At 40.1% G+C, this 24,293-nt stretch overlaps 1 protein-coding gene across 1 annotated transcript in view; it reads left to right on the top strand.

Annotated features, from left to right (window-relative positions):
* Positions 1-24,293, top strand: part of PLXNA1 (plexin A1) — a 395,300-nt gene that overhangs the window by 27,207 nt on the left and 343,800 nt on the right. The window lies entirely within an intron of this gene.

Genomic DNA, 24,293 nt, shown 5'->3' with positions numbered 1-24,293 from the left:
CTTTTACTATATCATGTGACCACCATTGGCATATATGACTTTTATTATGGGATATTATTGCTGGCATTATCATTGTTGGTAATTATGGTAAGTAGCATTTTAAGGTGACCATATTACACTGGTGTTATCTGATATTTGGCCTGTTTTATAAATGCAGTCCAGACAGGTGTAACTCTTGTGTACCTATATATTCTAACATTGAGGAAGGTCTGTGGAATGCATCCAGTACTTTAAGCATGGTTAACTACTTAGCAGAGGGCCATGGGTTGGATGTTTCCTTTCCACAGCTATTTCCCTCTCTCCTGAAAATTCATCTATAGTTAGGCATTATATTGTCAGTATCCCATAATCAACCATCTTTATGGGAATGGGGTCTTACTTCATGTGAACATAACCGTTGTTTTAAGAGGCATATGGTTGTTTGAGGTGATCTGTTATCCTTAATCAGGGATATATGATGGATACTTTTTATCTTATTTCTGCTTTTTAATTTTTTGATGCAGAGTTTATGATCTACATTCAGTATTCTCTTTTTGATTTTGAGATTCATTCCTACTCTACTAACACTTATTAATTTAATAGGCCTCTTTGATTCTCTGATAATGAAATGGGATACATTTGGCTCTCTGTATTCACGGATTTGCTAGGTAATACCAATTTGTTCACCATCTACAGCCTGAAAATATTAAAAAATAATACAAATTCCAAAAGCAAATTTTGATTTTTCCATTTTATATAAGGGGACACCATTTTAGTATGCCATTGTATTTAATGGGATTTGAGCATCCATGGGAGGTCCTGGAACCAAACTCTCACGAATACCAAGGTCCCACTGCATTTAACCATAAGCAGTTTTAAAATATTATAGAATGGCTTTCCTTTCAACCTAGGCAGTTTTCTTTATCTCTGTCCCTTCAGCTCCCCCTCCTCCAGCTCTGAAATCTGTTGTTAATTCCCTGGGTAATACCAATTTGTTCAGTTGAGATGCTACATTGCTAGATAAGCAGAAATGCAAGGTCTTCATAAACTGAGTCAAGTGATCATTCTATCTCCATTATTTTTAAAGCAACAGTACAGCATGTGGAGAGTACTACCGGTTCCAGCACACGGTGCATCAGACACTCTTCAGCCAAGGTGAAGCAGTATAAACGTGTACCCACAGCATACACTAGCATCCATATATTGCCGCTGTAACTGCATCCTGTTATGGATAACTGCCATTACGCATCTTAGTCAGCAGCTGTTACAGTACTGGAGTCATACCTGTCTGTCCGTTCCTCCTCACCCCCATTTCCATTCTGCTGTTTCTAGGTCCTTTTAAACAGAAATAGCATTCTAACTTAATATCACTGTGGGCATTTCCAGAAGGTGTTGTGTTTCTGGGGCAGGTACAAAATTGCCTTTGCAACTTGATGTGATCCCTGATCAGATTGTGTGGTTATCATCTGTATTGTGAATATAATAACACTGATGGGAGTTAGCTCTTCACTACATCTTTTCATCACCAAATATCCTCCCTCCTTTCTCCCTATATGCAGGGAAAAAAAACAGTTGCATTATATGGCTCTACTTCAGAATAGGACCAAAACTGTAATTAGTGCAAACATTCACACACTCACACTTTTATGCCCATATTTGCTTTAGGCTTGTTTCGCTCCTCATTTTAATCCACAGAAAAAACTGATCCAGTGTGTCTCTGGGTCACATAACATAGGCTGACATAGTTAATATATGTTGTTGTTGGTGGTGTGATGTGCCTTCAAGGCAATTCCAGGTTATAATGACTTATGGTGTTTTCTTGGTAAGATTTATTCAGATGAGATTTGTCATTGCCTGCCTGAGAGTATGTGACTTGCCCAAGGTCACCCAGTGAGTTTCCATGCCTGAGTGGGGATTGGACCTCATCTCCCGGAGTGTGAGCCAAGACCCACACGACCATGCTACTCTGGTTCCTCATAATAAATATATCCAGGGACAAGCATTTTTCTCTTCTGAACTGCCAGTTCCACGAGTTAACATCTTGAGTCAGACTGCATCCACACCTTGGGATCAAGTTGAAAGTTTTCCTACAGCTTTAATTCTGAACCTCATGGGTTATAGGATGTGTTCTAAGCTTTTATTTATCTGCAAAGAATAGCAGCTTTGAATGACATGGATTAATTTGCTCTACCTGAGTCCATTTAAGGAACAGAAACAAACTTGATGAATGACTTGTGCTGGGGAAGAGATGGGGGCAGTACCATTGGTATGTTTCAGCAACATGGAGGTCATTGACCATGCTATCTTTCTGGTTCTGTATTGGGCCTAGTAAGGATGATTTTCCAGTGGTCCTAGATCTTTTTGGAGAAGCGGGCTGAGAAAGTGGTGCAGGCAGACTTCTGTGCCATTCCTTTGGATAGTGCCCACAAAGTTCCTTTTTGTTACCAGTGCTTTTAAACATGAAACCACTGGGGGAATTTATTAAGTGGTTTGGAAGGATGTGTCACCAGCATGCTCAATATTTATTTATTTACTATCTTTTTATACTACTTTTCCACTAAGAAAAACAGTGCTTAGTCTGTCTGACAAGCATAATTAAAACAGATTAAGAAGAAGCTAAAACAAATTGGACAATAAAAGAGTTAAAACTATCACAGTTATCACAGCCATCACAGTTATCACAGCTATTAAAACATTCAGAACAAACTATCAAAGCAGTTTCAGTGGCCAGTTTGAAAAGATGTCTTCTCTTCCCAAAAGCAGCCGGAGTGGAAACTGACTGCCGCTCTAGGGGACCTGCTTTCCACAGTATGAGAGCAGCACAGGAGAAAGAAAGCCCTCTTCCCAAAACACAGATGGAAGTTTACAGCTTCAGAGAGGGCTGACTTTGCATAGTCTCTCCGAAGAATCGGCTGTGTAGTCTTAGAATTTTCTTAGACTCTGCTAATTGAGGGAGATAAAGGGCCCTTTCCCGTAACACAGTTAAAGCATGATGATTCCACTTTAATTGCCATTGCAGTAGCTCATAGAATCAGGGGGGTGGGTGGGTTTATATTGGTGAGGTACAGCTTCAACCTTCTTTCAGATAACCCAGGAATGAACCACTTTTTCCTACCCATCTACTCCAGCCATCTGTCTATAAATTCATGTAAAATTAAATTTAATGCAAGAGAATGCTTGAAGATAGACCATAAAGAGTACTGTATTCTTTGATAGCTATCTGTAAGATATTACAGATTGTCTTTTCCATGGAATACAAAAGCCTGTCTGCTATGGTCCTCTTGAAAGCCTGGTTCTCAATGATTTAATTGGCATGGGTTGAAGTTAGGCTGGACAGTATGCACAAGTAGAGGTAATGTCTAGAATGGGGTTGATTTGAACATAATGCTAAGCTGGTTTAGTGTTATGTCTGTAAAGGCTCATAATTTAGCCTAATAAACATCACCTTTTTGAAGACAGGATTAAATTAAAGAAGCATTGTCTTGCTTACACTAGTTCTTTAGTATGCTTTTGTAAGAGAAACAAGAATATCTTGTGAGTTACAAAGCAAGATGACTTTACATTGTTTGTTGCTGTTTGCGTTTAATATTCTACTATCTAGGTATGCCCCCCAAAATTTAGGAGACAGACATAGAACTGCTTTAGGATTGGTTGAGATGCCTAGTAGACAGGACATATGTCAAAAGGTCAGTGTTTTAAATGTGGTTTATTTCAGGTGAGAGCCTGCATGTTTCAGATTAGACCTTGAAACTGGAAGGCTTTGAAATTACTTGCAGTTACTTGCAGTTCAGACATATTCTGACTGAATAGATGTTGCTGTCTTCATTTCAGTCCCACGGTATCTCATAGTGGAAGAATTGATGCAAATTTAGTTGGGATAGCTGTCATTGTTAAACACATTGCTTACTAATGTCCCATACTGCATTTTGATGCATAACAGTGTGCATGTGTGAACCAGATGTGGGTGGCAGAAATAGCTAAGGCCATGGCTTTATGTCCTTCCCCCCCTCTTGCTTCTGGAGTCAGAACCCAAAGACAATATTCTCTTGTCTTTGAAGTGATCACTCAGCAGATTAAAAGTGACTTTCTGCAGGCAGTGTTAAGGTTTTTTTTTAATATTTGGAATATATGGTAGGGAGCTGGCTATAAGCTGCCTTCTGTGCTTCATTGTGGAACTCTGTGCACAACTATAGCGGAAGAACATATCTCGGGGGGGGGGGGGCTTTTATTGGATTTTGGACCAAAATCATACGCTGCACTTTTACTAACATTTTGATATTTTATTAGCATAATCCTAACCACTTGGGGATTACTGTCTCAAAGAGATCAGGTTAAAGCAGACATGTCTCTTCTGGTGGGAAGACTCTTCTTTGGGGTGGAGGTGGGGAAACATGTTCATGGCTGAGGGCCTTGGTGCATCTGTAGATTCTCCGGTAATTTTGGGAAATTTTGAAACCATGGAAGGGAAAAAAACTACTAATATTTTTGGGAAGGGGAGATTTTGCAAAAAATGTACTGTATTTTGATATAAAATCTTGTTTATAGCCATGTATAATGCTTCATTAATAACTTAGTTAATAAAATATTTCTATTTGGGATATACAATTGGCCAACTATATCCATGGATACTTTCACAGATTCAACCATCCATGGCTTGAAAATGTTGAAGAAAAATTTAAATTTCAAAGAGCAAACCTTGATTTTGCCATTTTATATAAGGGATGCCATTTACTATGCCATTGTGTTTAATGGGACTTGAGCATTCACAGATTTTGTTATTCATGGCTGGGTCCTGTAACCAAACTCCAGTGGTTACCATGGGCCCACTGTATATGTAAAAGTCTTTGTTTTTGTAAACAAAATATATAGTAGAGATTACACTACAAGTCCCTGAGAACCTTATTTCCTAGTTCAAATACCATATGTTTGGCTCCCATATCTAAACCAGCATTGCTCATATTCATCACCATGGATCAAACAGGGCAAAGTGGGAGGGAAGCAAGAGGTAAATTGAGTACTGGAAGTATACCAGTGTTTCAGTACTTGAAGCATAGTGAGATGGAAGGCGCAAAAAAGACTAAATGGAATATAAATCACAGTATATTCAGAAGAATGTTACATTCATGGCAAGGTTCTTAATTGGAAATGTGCACTTGCTGATTATGCTTTTCTTTCTTTGCCTTGCTTTACCTTCACTTTGCTAATTAAAATAGTTTTCAGAGATTTCACCAATGATGTCTCCAGATTAGTATTTCTGAGAGATAGGTAAGTGTGAATGCAGCTGTGACTTTCTTACTGTAATTATTGGGTCTGAGCCAATTCTAGGATTGCCAGCTCCCTAACTGAGTTTAAACCAATGTTTGAAATCTTGTGGCTATGTTTTCCATTCCAAATCTGGTTTAAGGCTATGTTTAGTGTTTCAATTAATGCAGATTTGGGAATTTTCTGAACTAGGGAGGAAGGAGATATTTCAAATGGAAGGAGGAAGAGGACTATGTGAGACTAAGGGGAAGGAGAAAGGAGGGAGAAGAAGGTGGGAGTTTGAGGATCGTCTAGATCCTTTTAGTGTGTATATGTCTTCAAGTTACTTGCTGACTTATGGCAACCTCATTATCATTTGTCTGATGGGAAACATGCATGAACTGGCCTCAGAAATCAGAGGATGTTGTTTCTACCCTTCCTAGAAAGTGGCAGGGATGCAAATGTTTGCAGGAGCAAGTCAATGGCTTTCCTAGACAGAATTTGTTGAAGGCTCCTGCTGTAGCCAGAGGTCTCAGCCCAGTATGCAGCTGTGACTAGAGGTGGAAACAATAAGTGCCTCTTGGCTTATTGTACAGGTGGAGGTCTTAGCAAATTTCATGTGTGGCTTGGGATAAGAGGGAGATGATTGGATCTGTTAGCCATGTAGCCAATGCACCAGATTTCTTTCCTCTCTCTCTCTCTCTCTCTCTCTCTCTCTCTCTCTCTCTCACACACACACACACACACACACACACGTTGAACTTGTAATTGGTATGTTAATTTTAATCCCTATATATATATGTGTGTGTGTGTGTGTGTGTGTGTACACACACACACACACACATCACAATTAAAATTGACATGCCAATTACAAATTTGACATATGAATAGTTAATTTACAAAAATATTTCCTACCTTCAGAGAATTAGTTCTAGATAATTCTCTTTTGGCTTTCATTTCCTTCAATACATTTTGATCTCTACTTATAATTCTAACTTTTCTTTCTGTCTGTCTAAATCTCAACAACAATAAATCTTCAATTAACTAAAGCAGATTAAGTAAAGCAAATATTGTTAAGCTTCATCTGAACAATCTATATGACTTTTTGTCATCATTTGATTTCTGCTTTGCATTTAGTGTTACAATGCCTCTAATATAAAACTATTGGCAATTTTCCAAATCCCAAATCCATGACAACCAAAACTGTTATAATGTAAAGTAAATTGGCACCTGGGCCAGATTTCCGACTGATGTAGTTTTCTGTTACACAAGTGAGTAAATCAAGCATATGTGCTTGTAGACACACACACACACACACTTCTCCAGGGTCTAAAAAAGTAGCTTCTCCAAGTACTAGTAGTTGATACATCTTTCTTTTAATCAGTTAGAACTTGGTGAAGGTACTGTACTTTTTTTTTTTTTGAACCACAGCTCATACATTTCTTTGCTGGCTGGAAGATCTGGGAATTGTATTCCAGAAAAGTGACTTTTCCAAACTGTCCTATCAACCAGTGTTTCTATAAGACAACTGTCTGCTTCACTGCATGTTCTTTTTTGTTGCCTTCCTCTGTGTCTCATTTTGCTGCTGCATCCCGTTGTATTGTTGTTGTCTGAGTCACTGCAGAGGAGGCCTCCCTTTCCCCTCCTCTGTCTCTCTCTTGGGAAGTTTAGCGCTGTTTACTTTTTTGTCCGGTTAGAATAATGGAATGTATTTTTAGATCTCTGTGCCTTGCTGTCTGAGTCGGCATTAAGTTGCTGAGCGGGAATGCTCTGGGCGAGTGTTATTTATTTATTTCTTCTTTTTTTGGTTCTTTTAAAAGTATATAATGCAGTCCATTTCAGACCTGGGCTCAGCTCCAAAGTGTCTGCCTCGGGTTTGCAAAAATCCTGTAACCATGGTGGCCATGTTTGTGGAGGAGAATTAACTTCCTGTTGGCAATCTCTCATAGCTGGCAAATGGGAAGGGTGCTTCCAAGCAATGTGTGTGTAGCATAGCTAGGGTGTAAGGGCTGATGACCATGTTTCCCGATTGATATGACCGGTTTTGGTTTGTAATGCTGACGATGAATAATGCTGTTGTTTCTTTGCGGGTATATGCATTTCTATCTGTCTATCTGGTTTTATTTCTTTTTTAGCTAGAGAGCTTTTCAAAGGGCTGATACGTGAATAGAGTGCTGTGCCTTGCCTTGTACAAAATGGGACAGAAGCAAATCCTCTAGAAGACATTTGAGGAATAATTCACATAGTGACCAGTGCAATAAGAATGTTAGTTGTTTTACCTCAGATTATGCTTCCATTTTAGTTCTTAACCTTTCATGTTTGCAGGCTATGCCACGCAGCTTTTTTACTCCATGCTTAAAGTTTGGATTTGGTCTGTAGACTATTTGGCAACCTCATTTATGATGCTTTGAGTTCCATCCTGGGTAAAATATAGGCAGCATACAATGGGGGGGGGGGGGGGGGAAGCATGTACAAAGCATATAGAAGTGCAGGGAGTTGTGAATGGTATTCAGATGTTGCCACTTTCTCATTAATGCAAAGAGGGATAGCTATTCTGTTTTCCAAGACATTCAATTTGATGGGTACTATTTCATTTTCCATAAGGCTTATTTTGGAGTATAGTGCAGTATCAGAGAATTTTGAAACCATGAGTATGATTCAGTGCTGCAGTCCATGCCCATTTTCAGGCTCCATGACCTATACTTTATATTAATATTTAAGCTGTTCTGTTTGCTGCTGTTCCTGTTTGGAAGAACTGCCCATGAGCTAAGGTGTGTAGTGTGTGTGTGCATTGCTTGTGACAGCAAGCCTCTTACACAGGCCTCAGTGTTTTATGAGCTGGAAACAAAATTGGATTGACCAGCTGTCCCTGTGCACTAGCAGAGATCCTTCCCTATCATTCAATCACTGCAAAGCCTGACCCTCCACTTAATTTGATCCAGACCTGTGCAACCTATATCATTCAGGATTTAAATACAACAAAATAATATCAGTCTTTCCCTCTTTTCATTCAATCCATTTTGGATGGCTTTAGATAGACGTTAATAGTGATGCAATTTTAGGTTGTCAGAATTTACATGTTAATAATAGTCCAGAAAGAAAGTTAAACCTTCCATACTGATAAAATCCATGTAAAATAGAGGGGCAGGAGATGATTTTCATAAAATCTAGGAAATATGGCTTCCTGTAGTTGTGTATCCACCCCATTTCCAAAACTTGAATGATCAAGGAAGTATTTTTTTTTAGAAAAACCCTTCCCCCATTCCTTGTTTCTTGGTTCCAGAAAAAACTATGTATGCAACCAACAAATGCCCTATATAGTTAAATTCTAGCCCTGTTCCAGCTTGCAAAAAACACAGTTCACAACCCTTCTGAAAATGTGCATGTGACATACAGAACTGGAGTCTACCTCTTTCTGGTTTTAACCAGAATGGAATGTTGTGAATAGCAGAAAAATAGAAAATAGAAAAATCAGTCTTGCAGTGTTATGCACTCAAGAAGATGCTTTGAAAATAATAAATTAATTTGTCGAGCTGCTGCATGAACCTGATTTGGAGATCAGGCTCATTGGGTCCTAACTACACCTACAGAGAACATGGGGACACACATGCCCCTACATGTTTTGCAGAGGCTTCTATATCTCTTGAGATAGCTTGGTAATGGGTTCTGCAGAAGGCTTAAGGAGGGGTGCGTGGTTCAGTGTAAGAAAGAAGTAATCTGGGCCCCTGCTCCAATGGGCTTTTTTCTTCTCTTTTTTTTAAATTGGTAATGCCCAGAAGTGTGATGTAGTGGATTGAGTGTTGGACTGCGACTCAGAAAAATTGGTTTATAATAATAATAATAATAATAATAATAATAATAATTTTATTTATATCCTGCCTCTTCCGCTTTGAGGATTGAGGTGGGTAACAGCAGAGTTTATACAATATAAAACAATAAAAACAACAAGCCCCACAAGACCCCAGCCCAACCCTCCCTCCCAAGTATAAAATTAAACAATAAAACATGGTTAAAAATACATAACAATATGACAAAATTAATAAACAAACCACGAATAAGAAAAATAATAAAAGGAGGGAGATTCAATTGGTTCTGGACATTATCAATCGGGGAAGGCCTGCCTGAAGAGAAAGCTTTTTGTCGCCTTTTTGAAAGCCTCAAGTGAGGATAATTGGCAAATCTCTTCCAGCAGGTCATTCCAAGTTTTTGGAGCGGTGACAGAGAAGGACCTCTGGGAGGTCACCGCCAGTCTAGTCTTTCTAGATTGTAAAAGGTTTTTCCCGGAGGATCGGAGTGTATGGGAAGGATTGTATGGAAGGAGGCGTTCCTTCAAGTAGACTGGACCCAGGCCTTGTAGGGCTTTATAGGTGATAACCAACACCTTGTACTGTGCCCGGAAGCTAATAGGCAGCCAATGTAATGATTTTAAAATAGGTGTAATATGGTCAAACTTGGATTTTCCGGTGACCAGTCTGGCTGCCATATTTTGTATCAATTGGAGCTTCCGGATATGGCACAAAGGTTGCCCCATGTAGAGCGCATTTCAGAAATCAAGATGAGAGGTTACTAGAGCATGTACGGCCGTTTCTAGGTCCCACTGCTCCAGGTTGGGGTGCAACTGGCATATCAGCCGAAGCTGATAACAGGCATTCCTGGCTGTTGCATCAATCTGAGAAGACAGTTGAAGCGCCACCATTTTGATGCTCCCATCACGTGCATCATGGGTGAGGCCAATATGGATGGGGCGTGACGGGGCGCCGCAAAGGCCCATCTAAATCAGGCTTAAGATGCAGTAGGCTTTAATTTGCAACCTTGAGAGCTAGAAACATGTTTGTTTTAATTAATAAATTCTAGAACCGTCACAGTGTAGTGGTTCCAGTGTTGGACTATGAACCTGGAGACCAGGGTTCAGTTCCCCTGCTTGGCCATGGAAACTCACTGGGTGACCTTGGCTGAGTCACACATTCTCATTCCAAGAAAACCCCCTCATAGGTTCACTTTATTAGGGTCACCATAAGTTGGAAGTGACGTGTAGGCAGAGAACATATATGTGTACATATATGCAGTAAAGGAGGAATAGGCAAATTTCCAAAGCTGAAAAATCATCTTGAGAGGAGTTATATGTGCCCACTGCCAGCCATGTGTTTCCCATGCCTGTATTAAACTGTGAAGGAAGACAACTCAGACTGTCTTCTGCTTCTCAGACTTTTTTTTAAAAAAAGAAAATGTATTCCTTCCTCCTTGCCTTCACATTTCCCCCTTCCCTCAAGAAGCAACGCTTTACCTGTTTTTGCCCAGTAACTATTTTGCTCAGTTTTGTCCTGATCCCAGTCTTTTCTGTAATATTATTTACTTCAGCTTTGATAGCTGTGATTTCAGATGTAAACAGCGACAGACAAAAAATACATTGAAGAGAAGAACTGGGAAGATCTGCCAAAGGAACATTGCTTCCCTTCAGCAGTATTTATCTATACCCCTATTAGCATGACATCGATCTCCCACTTCCCATTTGCTTAATCTAGCATTGCTCTCCTTTCTGCACCCTCTCTCTACTTCCTCCAGTTTATTGTAATTGTGTCTAGAGTAAGGTTTAGACTGTAAATTCTTTGAGATCTGAAACTTCAGCTTTATACTGGCTGTAAAAATGCGATTCCAAATTGCTGATCTACCTCCAGCATTGTGGGAGGTTGCCAGCTTGCCTAAATGTGTATGGGCATGCATGTTTGTTGTGGGGAAATTTTTCTATGGCTCTATTGTTTGCTGTTCATTTTTAACATTTTTAACTCATATGCACTGGAATTAGAAAAAAATTGAATGGCAAGGTGTTTTCTGACCTCATAAGAATTCCATGAAAGCCAGTGTGATGTAGTGGTTTCAGTAGTGGACTATGCCTCTAGGAGACCAGGGTTCAAATCCCCGCTTGATCATTGTGTAATCTTGGGTAAGACACACTCTCTCAGCCTTAGAGGAAGACAAAGGTAAACCCCCTCTGAACAAATCATGCCAAGCAAACCCTATGATAGGTTCAGCTTAAGGTCACCAGAATTTGGAAATGACTTGAAGGCACAGAAAAACAACAATACCAAGAATTCCATTATATTGTCGGAGTGGGCAGTCATTGTTGGGTTAGGCTGGGATAAACGTTGGGGCTTAATATAGATTTCTGATAGTTTGGGGCTATTTCTTAACTCCAGTAAGAATTCCAGTGTCTCTCCACTGAAAAAGTCCAGTTCTGTGCAAATTCTACAAAGAATATGATGCTAAGGGACTGATGTGTCCTAGTTTACAAAGGTTGCAGGATTTGGAAGTGCTGTGCTGCTTCTGGATTTTACTATGTAACAATTTTTTTAAAAAAACATTGTTTTTGTATTTCGTTTTTGCTTTGTTCTAGGAGACAGAGGTCTTCACAACTGCTTTTTTTGTTTTAGGACTGCTTTCTGCCTGTTTTTTTCACTGAAGCAGGTGCAAGTCTTAAATCAAAGATTTAAAGTGCTGATTGACATAGGTTTGAACCATAAATATATACTCAGGGGTATCTTGCACATTGCTTCAGGTGCCATATCAGAATTCAGTATGTAAAGTGTTAAAATAAATAGGAAACAAAGCATAAAGAGTGCACAGGTTTGTGAGAAAAAATGTATTATAATATTAAATTGTGATTTGACACCTGAATATCTTCTCAATGAGCATCTGGTTGCCAGAGGCAGACCTGGAGGGCTCATTAAAATCACAGCAGCTGTTGAGATTGACCACCTGGAGGTGAGATATCCAAACTTTTATGAAGATGACAACAGTGAGCTCACTGGGAAAATCAACCTGTTGGTGAATATTGTGCACCTGAGCTATCAAGGACATGGTTTAGTTTTAAATGGAATTCTAAGGCAACTATAGTTCATCACAGTGACTGAAGTCTTGTTTGGCAAGAACATCAAATCCTAAGCTAGTAAAGAAGCATTGTGTAGCCATAGGTCATAAATACTAGCCCCCCCCCCCCCCCCCGCTCAGTATATGAACTTCAAGATGTTCATACCTTCTTGACTCTTGCTGCTCGATAGGCAGCTCTACTTTGTCCCTTTATCTTTCTAATTTCTCCATCTGAAGATGGAGATTGTTTGGTTTTTCAGATGGTGTACTGTACCTCTTATCATCCCTCATCATTGATTAAGCTGGATAAGGTTGATAGGAGCTGCAGTCTGATAACTCCTAGAGGGCCATGTGTTTCCTAGCTCTCATTAGGATCTATTCATGTTTCTGACTTTACTTACTAAGTGCCTCGCTTTCATTTTCCTAGACCTGTTGGCTTTTTAGGTGCCAGACCTCTTGCCCTAGTTTGCTCCTGCCTGGTTTGCAAGCAGCCAGTAGTGCTGTCTGTCCATTCCACTGTTTGGTGACATTAAGGCAATTCAATTAATCACTGTCATATGCTTTATAAATGCCATTATGTCTCTGTGTATATTACAAACTTGATTGCCATGTGAACCTTACCAAAAAATAGAATAGATGTGTCCATTCATCTCATGGTTACATGGTTATAGCAGGAAGATAATCAGATGCAATTTCTCCCATGATTCCAGACAAGTCCAATAAGAGGGTGCACTTACTGACCTTCTCTTCTGAATACATTAGGCTAGGGTAAGCAATGTGTAGCCCTCTAGATATTATTGGACTCTAATTCCCATGATCCTTCATCATTAACTACATTGGCTAGGGCATGTGATTGCTGCAGGCTGATAACAACCAAAGTACTAAAAGTAGCCCACTCGCCTTTAGGCAAAAGGTTTAAGCAACCTGACATTGAAACAAATCAACGAGTTATATATATATGTTAGTCTCCCTCAGTGAATCTTGTCATGGAATAATTAACCCCTTAATATTTCTGAATGGAACATGTTAGTAGATTACACAAACATTAAAGGTACTGGAGCCTCCTTCAGGTTTTACTCTGGCACTTCTAGTAGGACAAAATGGTGTGGAAGACTCCCTCCAGTTCTGTGGTTTGTGCAGCTGTTCCACCTGCAGGAATAATAGAATTTTAGAGTTGGAAGAGGCTACAAGGAACATCTATCCATATCTTGCCAGGCAGGATTACACAACTAAAGCACTGTGGTTAAGAGATGGCCATCCAACCTCTGTTTAAAGACTCCAAAGAAGGAGAGTCCATCAACCTCTGAGATAGTCCACTCTACTGTCAAACAGTTCTTACAGTAAAGATGTTGTTCCTAATGTTTTGGTGGAATCTCTTTTCAAGGATTCCTCTTCCCTTTATATTAGTAGCTGGTAGTCTCAACAACAAAGTGAAAAAAAAATCTGGGTGGGAAGTTCGGATCAGCAGTAATAATGCAGGACTGTAGTGAACATGAGTTTCTTTGTCTTCCTTCATCTCCTCGGGGGTAGCTTTTGCAATATTTTAAGACAGTCTTTAAGGTATCTGATGTGGGAGACTGGCAACTTGTGCCTGTTGACTACACCTGTTTCTTCCTTTCCTAGAAATTTTCCAAGGACTGACAGCTTGATGGCTTGGGGTCTGGCATCAGTCCACAGACTACCACTTTAAGTAGCTCTGTTCTAAGGGAGAGGAGGTTGTGCCCTTGCAATTTATCTTTATAAGTGTGTTGTGGAGAGGAGAATGGCTCTCCAAAGCTATCTTGGTGCCTGTGAAGCACCTGTGGTTGATTACAGTGATATTAATAATGGAATTCTTGTTATTTTAGATAGTACAATTGAATTGTTGAGCTTTCCTTGGTGCTTGGCAATCTGCACCCTGCTGCTTGTAGGGATGAGATTAGCTACTTAGCTCAATCAAAGTGATACAAACCGACTTGATGGAAGCAAGTCAGGCAGATTATACTGAATGGGATAGACTCCCTGCCACAAAACTCCATTACAACAGAGGAGCCTCTGTGTGAAAAACTGCTATCTCTGGCTTCCCGAGGATCTATTTTTTTGTGGAAGAGGAAAGATTTGGTTTTTTCAGAAGAGAAGCAGAAAAGACACTCAACTCATTGTAAATTCAACTAGGCAGAACTGCATTCAAATGGAGATGTGTTTGGACTTGGATTGATGATATACTGCCATAGACTGTGTAGACTTAGACCTGAGAGACTTTTCCAGGCATGGTATAAAAGTGAGCAACATCAACCATTCACATTGGTGGGTAGTTTGGAGCATTTGAATTGGCTAGGCCTAATATAAATACCCAGGCCTTCTGCCTTTTGTTTGGCCAACAAACTGATGCATTCTGTTTCTTGTCTATGGCCTACAGAGAGTAGAAGACTGGATTTGGCTGTTAAAGGAGAGTGCTGCCATCTGGAAGGGAAAGGAATACAGCGCGCCCGTGTCATATGGGGTGCGCTTTACGCGGACTTGAGCTTACGCACTCAAGTCGCGGGGAGCGTGCGGGGCGGAAGGGGCGGCACGTCCCATTCAATTGAATGGGTGCACGCGCCCATGGCACCTGCGTGCCGCCGTGCACGAGCCCCATTGTTTCCAATGGGGCTTGAGCATAGGCGGAACTCGCCTTACGTAAGGAGAGGGCCGACTATATGTTTCTAGATGTCTTCTTGTGGTACCCTAACTGTTCACTGCAGGAACCTGGCAATAAAATATTTAAATAAATGTTGAGCAGGTTCCATCTGTGGTGCCAGTAAATTAATCACTTCTTACCACTTTGTACTTTAATTGCATAGTGATTTGTGTTATTTGGGTATAGATAACAGTGTTACAGAGCTGTGTGTACTTTTGGTGTGTGTGTGTGTTTTCAAGATGCTTGTCAACCTGTGGTGATCCTATGGGTTTCGTAAAGTTTTCTTAGGCAAGGAATACTTAGAGGTAGTTTTGCCTGTTCCTTCCTCTGAAATATTTCCTACAGCATCTGCTATTTGTTGAGTCTCCCTTCCAAGTACCAACCCTGGCTGACCTTGCTTAGCTTCAGTGAGAACATTCCAGATCTTGGCAAAATTAGATTTTGGACTACAACTCCCAGAATGCTGCAGTTAGTATGGGTGCTGGCAGTTGATGATTAGCAGATTTTGGGAGTTGTTTGCCAGTTCTGGAAAATCTGTATTTCAGTATTATGATCTGGAACAGGGACTGTTTCAGTGGTTCTTGTCTGGGAGCTGGTATTTCTGGTAGGAACAAGGTTATGAATTCTGTTTGTGAAACAAACATCCAGGTTAACTTCCACCTGGCACTTGCTCAGCTGGAGACTGCAACATGGGGTAGTTAGAATTGCATTCACTATCAGGAATGCAAGCCAAGACCTTGCTTGAATTACTACCCTGAGCTGAGCCAAAGCGGACTTAACAGGAATGCTGCCCACAGGATACTGTTAAAAGGCTGCAATTTGGCTTTTCCTGTGCTGTATGTTGGTCACCAGCATGCTCATAAACTTCCTGCTCTGATAATGGGAAATGTGTGGTTTCAGATGTCCAAGGTTGGAGGAAGAACAAATGCTTGTGTACTTGATATATGTGCACTATGCATGGAACTGATGTATTCTAAGATCTTCTCCATTTCCTTTGTATCTTACACATAGCTTTGCCAGTTGTACTCCCTGCCTACACATGTCACACCTAGTCTTTCCTGTGCAGGTTGTGGTGGAGAGCAGCTTGGCACCGGAAGAGCCAAGGTCACAATGACCTTATCTGTATCAGAGTTTTCTCCAGCACAACAGGCTGTTTTTGTTGTGGTTTTGGATTTTTTTGCAATAAAAGGAGGCATTTTTGTCTTTGTAACGAAGAGGGTTATTTGTGGAGTGAGTCTATTTGGGTAGCATATTGAAATCCAAGGGCCAGAGGTCAAATACTGAATAAGGCCCTTTCTTAGAGATTCTGTTTCTTCACTCACTTATAGATGAGTTTTTCCACAAAGATGACTAGCAGGATGAGTTCTGCAGTGTGAGCACCTGATAGTGCTGGTCACTACATGAGTCAGTGCCTTTTACCAGTTGTGCTTCTGCAGCTTTCTCAGATAAAAATGTAGAGCTGCTGAGGGGTTATGTCATCATGGATGGTCCATAAGCATACTTGTTTTCATACTGTGTTTTCTAGCAAAAGGTATTCAGTAACTCTTTAGGAGTCAGTCTTTTACTGTTGCCTGTGGATTGTAGCCTTTTGTATGTCAGGTCAGGCTAATTTTTCAGCAGCTGTTGCCAGCTTTTGCAAGCCGAGCTTTAGGTACCTTCAAGCAAGGATGCCAGACACATTGGGTGTTCGATTGAGACATTGTCATATAATCCTAGGAGAGTCATAGAGTTGCCTAGGGCTATTTTTTCTTCCAGTACCACTTCCTGTAGGGAATTCCTAACACTAAAGGCTTGCCAGAGGATTTCCCTCTGTAGCCTGACTCAGCCAGGAAGTTAAAGGCAGGTGCATCTTCCTTTAAGATTCATTTAGAATTCCTTTAGAATTTTGCATCTGAGTCCCAGTTCTGGGAAAAGAGCAAGATACAAATAATAATAATAATAATAATAATAATAATAATAATAATAATAATAATCAGCATCTCACATCACTTAGACCACATGTATGTTTTTTTTTTAAGTTAAAAATTCAGATCTTGGGCATGGGGAACAGTTTGGAGACTACTGGTCCATGTCCTGCAGCAGCCCCCAAACTTCTGACAATTGATGTTACTCCTGCTTCAACAAAAACCTTTCCTTTTGACTAGTAGGAACTTTGTAAAAGGCCTAATAATTTTGTGGATGTTGGCATGTGAGTGACCAGATCTGGCCTGTGGACCAGCAATTCCTCAGCCCTGGCATAAAATATAACATGATCCTGCTCTTGTCCAGATGGCCTACACACTTAATTTGGCAGTATATGTGTGGCAGCTGCCAAACAACACTCTGTGTGTAATTACTTAAATATTTCTAGCGTGCCCTATATCAGCAGATCTCAAGGTGGGGCATAATTGGCAAAATTGCTTTAAAACAATCTAAAAATAATTTAAATTTAAAACAATTTAATAGTCCAAATAAAGCAAAGCCTATTGTGTAGTAGACCAGACACCATACCATGGTCTCCCAAAGTCAGCATCAGCCTCTGCTCTAAGGAAAGGGCCTCAGCTGTGGCCCCATAGCTAAGACAGTCTTCTCCTGGGTCTCCTAACAGTCTGTTGTTCACACAGGTGTGGCACTGAGGAGGTGTCCCTTCTGGTCGACTGTAATTATCAGGCAGGAGTGTATACAGTATAAGGATGAATTGTTCCTGCAAATATTGAGGTCTCAAACTGCTCAGCCCATTTTGGGGCCAGCTGTACATATATCATCTTGTCATATTTGGACCAGGAATGAATAAGAAAAGTTAAGAGTGGAGACTTCTAAGGCCCTTTCACATTACACAATAAAAGCAATATGATTCCACTTTAACTCGCATGGCTGCATTAAAGTGGAAGAATGATGTAGTTTTTAAGCCTGAGGATAGGGAACTGTTTTTGTTTTTTTGTTCTTTATCTTGTAAAGCATCAATGTACAATGATGGTGCTAGATAAATAAATAAATTGATGATGATGATGATGATGATGATGATGATGATGATGATGATTTGTTACCCATCTCTCCCCATGGATTGAGACAGGGGACAAGAACAATTATCAGACAAACAGCATCAGTTAAAACACATCAGTTAAAACACCCATCAATTTAAAATGACAGATAGAATGTACACATATTAAAACAAATCCGCATCTAAAATTCGTCATTCAAAATTCACAGTTTAAAAATCATATGGATAAGCCTGCTGGAAGAGGCTGGTCTTTAATACTCTTTTAAACTCAGACAGTTTATTCAACTGTTGAATCTCTTCCAGCAGGTCATTCCACAGTCCAGGGGTGGCTGAAGAAAAATTCCTCTGGCTGACAGTTGTCAGCCTAGTCTTAGAAGATTTTCACACGGCATCATTATATCATTCCTTTATCGTCCCAAAGTGTAGTGGAATCGTCTTAACAGATAGACGATTCCAAAAGATTTTCACATGAGGCTGTTAGTGTTCTTAAATCGTTGATATATCAGAATTCAGCAATAAATGATTACAAAATGATTTCAAAAGAGTTACATTCACACACTGGACACGGCAACGATTTAAGAATGATTTAGCAACCTTTTGGAATTGTATGTCTGTTAAGACGATTCCACTACACTTTGGGACGATAAAGGATATAACGATGCCGTGTGAAAATCTTCTTAGTCTTGGCTGATTGGAGTAAATGTCCACCAGAGGTTTTGGATGTATGGGACAGATTATATGAGAGGAGGCAATGATGTTGATAATGATAATAATGAGAAAGAGTACATGGTAATAGAAAGTGCAACAATGAGGTTAAGAGTGAGAACTAGTAAGAGACATGTGATGTCTTAAAAGGAACGCTTGTAGATTTTTCCTGGAGGACAAGGTTGTAGGGCTTGTGCATGTGAATGCCCTGCTTGTGGCAGCCATTTTATGCCCTACTTTGCTGTGGCTGACACTCTGTGTACCACAGCGTGGGGTGAGCAGTGGAGTGCAAAATCTCAGTGCGTATTCCTGTTATAGGAGAGCCTGTCAGTCTCTTTCCAATGAATGGGTAGGTCATATGCAGAGGACATTGGAAAGAGGGCAGTTAAGTGTTCCATAATGCATTCTGATTGACTTTTTTGAAGATGTCATTGCTTGGGGAACTACTTAACAACTTTCTTCCTCTTTTAAACTACAGGAACATCGAAATGCAATATGCTACAGTGTCTGGAATGCCAGATATGAAAAACCAGGTGCAGTTGCTGCTTAGTTATAGAGGTGTGTCAAAAGCTTTGTTTGTGTCTCATACCTCATAGAGCTGTGAGAGATTAAACCATACCCCATCCTCCTTGGAGAGAGGGTGGGTTGCAGTGTAATTGGATAAAATTAACCATTCATTGCCAAAGTAGGGGCTATTGGTTGTGGTTCTTCGTGCTCTGTAACTGTCTGTAATTTGGAAGATAATAATCCTGAGGTTAGTTTGTAGTTTGACAGTTTCTAATGCACTGTATGAGTACAAAAAAGGAAGGAGCTTTGCTATTAGAGCTCTTGCAGCAGGCATCTGTCATAAAAGACAAAAGGGGGATGGGCCTCTCTTCTGGCTGTTTGGGTGACGAATGATTCTGATCATCCCTGTCATGGATGTCTATAAATCTTTGGCTCCTGCTAAATGAGCTCCACCTCTTGTAGAGGCAATCCTTCCCTGTACCAATTTGGGTAAATAAAAGAGCAAGAGTGATGTGGGGTGGAAGATGGCAAATAGATTTCAAGAGGAGATCGCAAGTTTGTAGAGGAATGTACAGCTTTATGCTTGAATCCTCTTTGTACAGTATAATCTCATTTAACCAGTTCTTAGCATGGAGGTTGTCTCCAGAGACACTTTTCTATTGTTTTTCTGTGTGTGTCTGAGCTGATAGTAAAACCATTTCCTTTTTGAAAGTGGGAGAAATACCTTTGAAAGTGGGGGAAACGGTGACTACTTCTAGACCAGCCTTTTCCAAATTAGTGTTGAACCTAAGAAAATAAATTCTGACTGGGTCTGTCCTTGTTCAGCAAACAAGAACATGCATCTCTTGCAAAACATAAGAAGTATTTTCCACTAATGTTAAAGATTTTGCCCATTTTCAAGACTTATTTTTGCACATTCCTCTAATTGTGCCTAATTTTGCCTCAAATTTTGACTGCAACAAACTTTTGTCTTTTTGTATGGGCTATTAAAGAATTCTTGCACTATAAGTGGTTGTTTGTGTCTTTTTGATCACCTGATCTATCTGTTTGTGTTTATACCCTATGGAAAAAGGTACTGGATTTGTGCAGAATTTTTCACAAATTACGGAAAGTGCAGGTATACCTCAGCAGAGTAAATAGGTTCCTGGATATTACTTTTTTAATAGCTAATTTGGTAGCAGAGGCAGAAACAACAGGAAAACAATAGATAGGTTTCTGCTCTACAAAAAAGAAGAGAGTAGTTCAATGGCTCAAAGAACACACTGCAGAAACAATCCAGTTTGAGGCTGCTTTAACTGCTTTGCCTCAGTGCTAGGGAATCCTGGCAACTGTAGTTTTGTGAGACATTTAGCTTTCTCTGTCAAAGACCTCTGATGCCAGGATAAACTACAATTCCCCAGCACTGAGCCAGGGCAGTTAAAGCAGGCTCAGCATCTGCCTGGGTAGTACCTGGTTAACTGAGAGATTCTCCTTGCCCTGGTAACTGAATGAGATGATAATGAGGCTTTAAATTTTCGCTATTCTTTGTTGATAAAGGAACAGAGGAGAGAAGAGAACAGGGGAAACCACCAAGGGACATTTCTTTGCTTTTATTTTATGTTACCAATTTAAATGATAACAAGTTTTATGCAAGAAAGCTTGCATTTCAAATTACAAGCTTAAGGTTGCAATTTAACTGGACAAAGATAATTTGTTAAAGATCAGTTCATTTTATAACTCGAACCTAACTGAATCTCTAAGTACACATCACTGGATTCAGTGGAGCTTACTCACATATAACCATACAATTATATATATTTTTCATATATCAGATTGTGGGATTGTTGTGTCTCCAGTGATGTTGGATATCTGTGTTTTTTGTGTGGTATTTTCAATATCTGTGTTTTTTGTGTGGTATTTTCAACCTAAGTGTTAGGTTCCTTTCAACAGAAATGCTATAAAAGCAGTATGTGAATATCCTGGAGACATAACTGTGGATTTTCCTTGGGCATGGGTCTATTCTGGCATGATCATCTCCTGCACTTCAAAATGTGCTGTGACAACATTGAGGCATCATCCAGTTGATGTGTCAAGAAGGATCTTCTGATCCAGTCTTTGTGGGATAACTGCCTCTTGTGACTGCATATTGATAAACACCTTTTACATTTCCTTCTGTAAGTGCCTGTGTCTCTGCTGGTGATTTCTTTGTGAGGCAAGCCATATTCCACATCAAATACAAACATAAGTGAAACAAAACAACTCTCTAAGCAAAAGCAACAACAGTAACAGTAAACAAGCAAACAAAACAGGGAAGCTGGATGTGTATATCATCCGTTGACATATGGAGGCCCTATGAATTTCACAGGGTTTTTCGTAGTCAAGGAATCCCCAGAGGTGGTTTTGTCAGTTCCTTCCTCTGAAATATAGCCTGAAGCACCTGGTATTTGTTGGGAGTCTCCCATCCAAGTACTAACCAGAGCTGGTCTGCTTAGCTTCATAGACTGCCATTCTGTTGAGATGCTTGTTGATTCTGGAGGTATTAAAGCGTTTTTTTTTGGGGGGGGGGGTTGAATTTTTTTTGTCTATCTTTTACTGAGTGATGAGACAAGCAGATCAAAGGGGAATCGTTCAGACTTGGCATCAGTGTCAGATCTTGAAGCTGAGCCTCATAATCCTAACTTTCTCTCCTTTAGCAGCTGTGTGTGTATGTGTGTTCAAGTTGCCAGTTGACATATGGTGACCCCATGAATTTCATAGGGTTTTCTTAGGCAAGGAATACTTAAAGGTAGGCTTGCCAGTTCCTTCCTCTGAAGTATAGGCTATAGCACCTGGTATTCATTGGCGGTCTCCCATCCAAGTACTAACCAGAGCTGACCCTACTTTAGCTTCCAAGATCAGACAAGATCTTGTCTTACCAACCTCCCTTTTTGCAAATTGTGTGTCCTCCCCCTCCTCCCACTGTTTGCTTCCAGTTTTTATAAAAAGTAAAATCTCATTAAGGACTAACCACTCAGCACATTAAAGTCCAATTAGGTAAATGGTGAAAAGCAATGAATGCTTTTACTACTGTATGTGAGCTTGCTGTATTGTGGGTGTATATGTGTTTGTGTGGGAGGCCCTGAAGAGAGTTTCCTTCCTTTCCTGTCAAGAATCTTTTTATGGGAGCAGGAACTGTTTTTCCCCCCCTTCACAACAGCAAGAATGAAGTGGGTTCCGAGAGCTGAATGTGAAGACATTTGTAGAGTGTTTTCCCCTCTGTGTTTGAAAGATTTATTAATGGAGTGACTTTCGTTAAGCTCATTTCTCTTTATAGATCCAGCCATGGAAAGTGGGTCCAGAATTCTTATCTTAAATATAGTGTGCTCAGCCTATGAATGACAGACAAGTCATTTCTCCTCAGTGGCCCATTCAGTACAGTGGGCCCTTGTTATCTACTGGGATTTGGTTCCAGGACCCCCCATGGATACCAAAATCCATGAATGCTCAGGTTCCATTAAATACAATGGCATTGTGAAATGGTGTCTCTTATATAAAATGCAAAATTAAGGTTTGCTTTTGCAATTTGTATATTTAAAAAACTATTAAGCTGTGGATGCTTGAATCTATAGATAAAAAAATCCATGGATACCAAGGACCAACAATACCATCCCCATCTTTCATGTCTGAGAGGGAAAATGGCTTAGTGTTCATTAAAAAAGTACCATATCTTCCACTAGGGTTTAGCCAAAATTTCAATGCCTTGCCTTTGTGAAGATCCAAGTGGATTTCAGACTTTATGTCACAATCTAGATTTAGACAGCTTGGTGTCTTTTGCCAAAATTCCTTGATTCAGCAACTAAGATATGAATATGTTTTGAGGCAGACTGTACCAGTGGTGGTAAATTCAGTCATTAGCTTTAGCCAGTGGGCACAAATAAGGTACCAGTCTCTGATACACTGGGAAAAACAAATAGGTGATGCCCCATATCAGATCGTGTAAGAAGCACTGCTTTATAAGGTGAGGTCTTCTGTAGCTAAGATCCTTTGCTCCAGCTTATGTATGCCTGGCAGATAAGCCATATGCAGGCATGCCCTGTGGAGGACGGAAGGACTAACTCAAGGTCAGGTGAAATGATGCTGTGCTCTTCAGCACTCAGAGTGGTAACCGAAAGATGTGGCATGTGGCTTTTTGTTCTTGCTATCTTCTGGAATACTGGCTCTGTGGCCTGTTGTGTATGGGAGACTTCAGATGAGCCTGAAGACCATCTAGTGCTAGAAGAATGAGGAAGAGCAGATTATTCATTTGGCTGGAGGAAGGGAAGACATTGAAGACTTAAAACAACCTTCTGTATCTAGTCAGATGCAATTGGATAAGCAGGATGGTGGTAGTCGTGCCCTGGTGGCGCAGTGGTTAAATGCCTGTATTGCAGCCACTCATTCAAAACCACAAGGTTGTGAGTTCAAGACCAGCAAAAGGGCTCAAGCTCGACTCAGGTTTGCATCCTTCCGAGGTCGCTAAAATGAGTACCCAGATTGTTGGGGGCAAGTAGCTTACAGTTGTCAACCGCTTAGACAGTATGAAGCGATATATAAATGAAGCTTGTTTTAGTCTCCTAGCAGAGTTAGGTACTGGTCAAGGCTTAAATTAACCTTTATTTATGAAGCGCTGTAAATTTACACAGCGCTGTACATGCAATCTTTTTAGTTAGATGGTTCCCTGTCCTCGGGCTTACAATCTAAAAGGGATGTGACTGAGGTATGAGCCAATTAATATGAGTCAAAAGTGAAAGATTATGTAGATTCATGTTTTACCTGATTAAAATGTGTAGGCATTGTTTCTCTAAAAATAAAAATAATGTTTTTTCTTAAAATACCATCCCTTAAGAAATTGGGTCATGCTGGGTCTTACTTGGTCTGAGGTAGTTGGCAATATATTCAGAGGGAATAGGTTGCTGTCCCCCAAATCCTGGGATTGACAATGACAGAGTTTCTGAAACAGGGCCTGAAGAGGTAAAGTGAGGCTAGGGTAGAGGCTAAACAGAGATAGGCATGGTTTAGGACTATCCTCTGGAGGCTGTGGGATATTAAGGAACTCAGTTGTTGTCTGAGAAGGTCTGGAAGATTGGCAGTGCAGTTCTCATACTCTGTGGGACATAATCAGTGCAAACATCTGTGCAAGCATTATATTATTAATATTTACTTTATTTTTTGACTTTTATAATCAGTGTTTTAGTTCTTTTTAAATTATTGTAACCCATCTTGAATCCGATTGTGGGAGAAAGGCAGGATATAAATCCTTGAAATAAATAAGAAATAAAAATAAACATCTTTGTTCAAACTGAGCATATAATTGGCAAATAAAAGATGTGGAAAGATGTTGTCCTTTCCCTAAAACTCTTT

The sequence above is a fragment of the Sceloporus occidentalis genome, unplaced genomic scaffold (genome assembly GCF_023333645.1).
Source record: "Sceloporus occidentalis isolate IW3139 unplaced genomic scaffold, rSceOcc1.0.p SCAF_1, whole genome shotgun sequence".
NCBI classification, from domain to species: domain Eukaryota; kingdom Metazoa; phylum Chordata; class Lepidosauria; order Squamata; family Phrynosomatidae; genus Sceloporus; species Sceloporus occidentalis.
The sequence above is the reverse complement of the archived record's forward strand: the minus strand, read 5'-3'. Positions and strand labels throughout refer to the sequence as shown.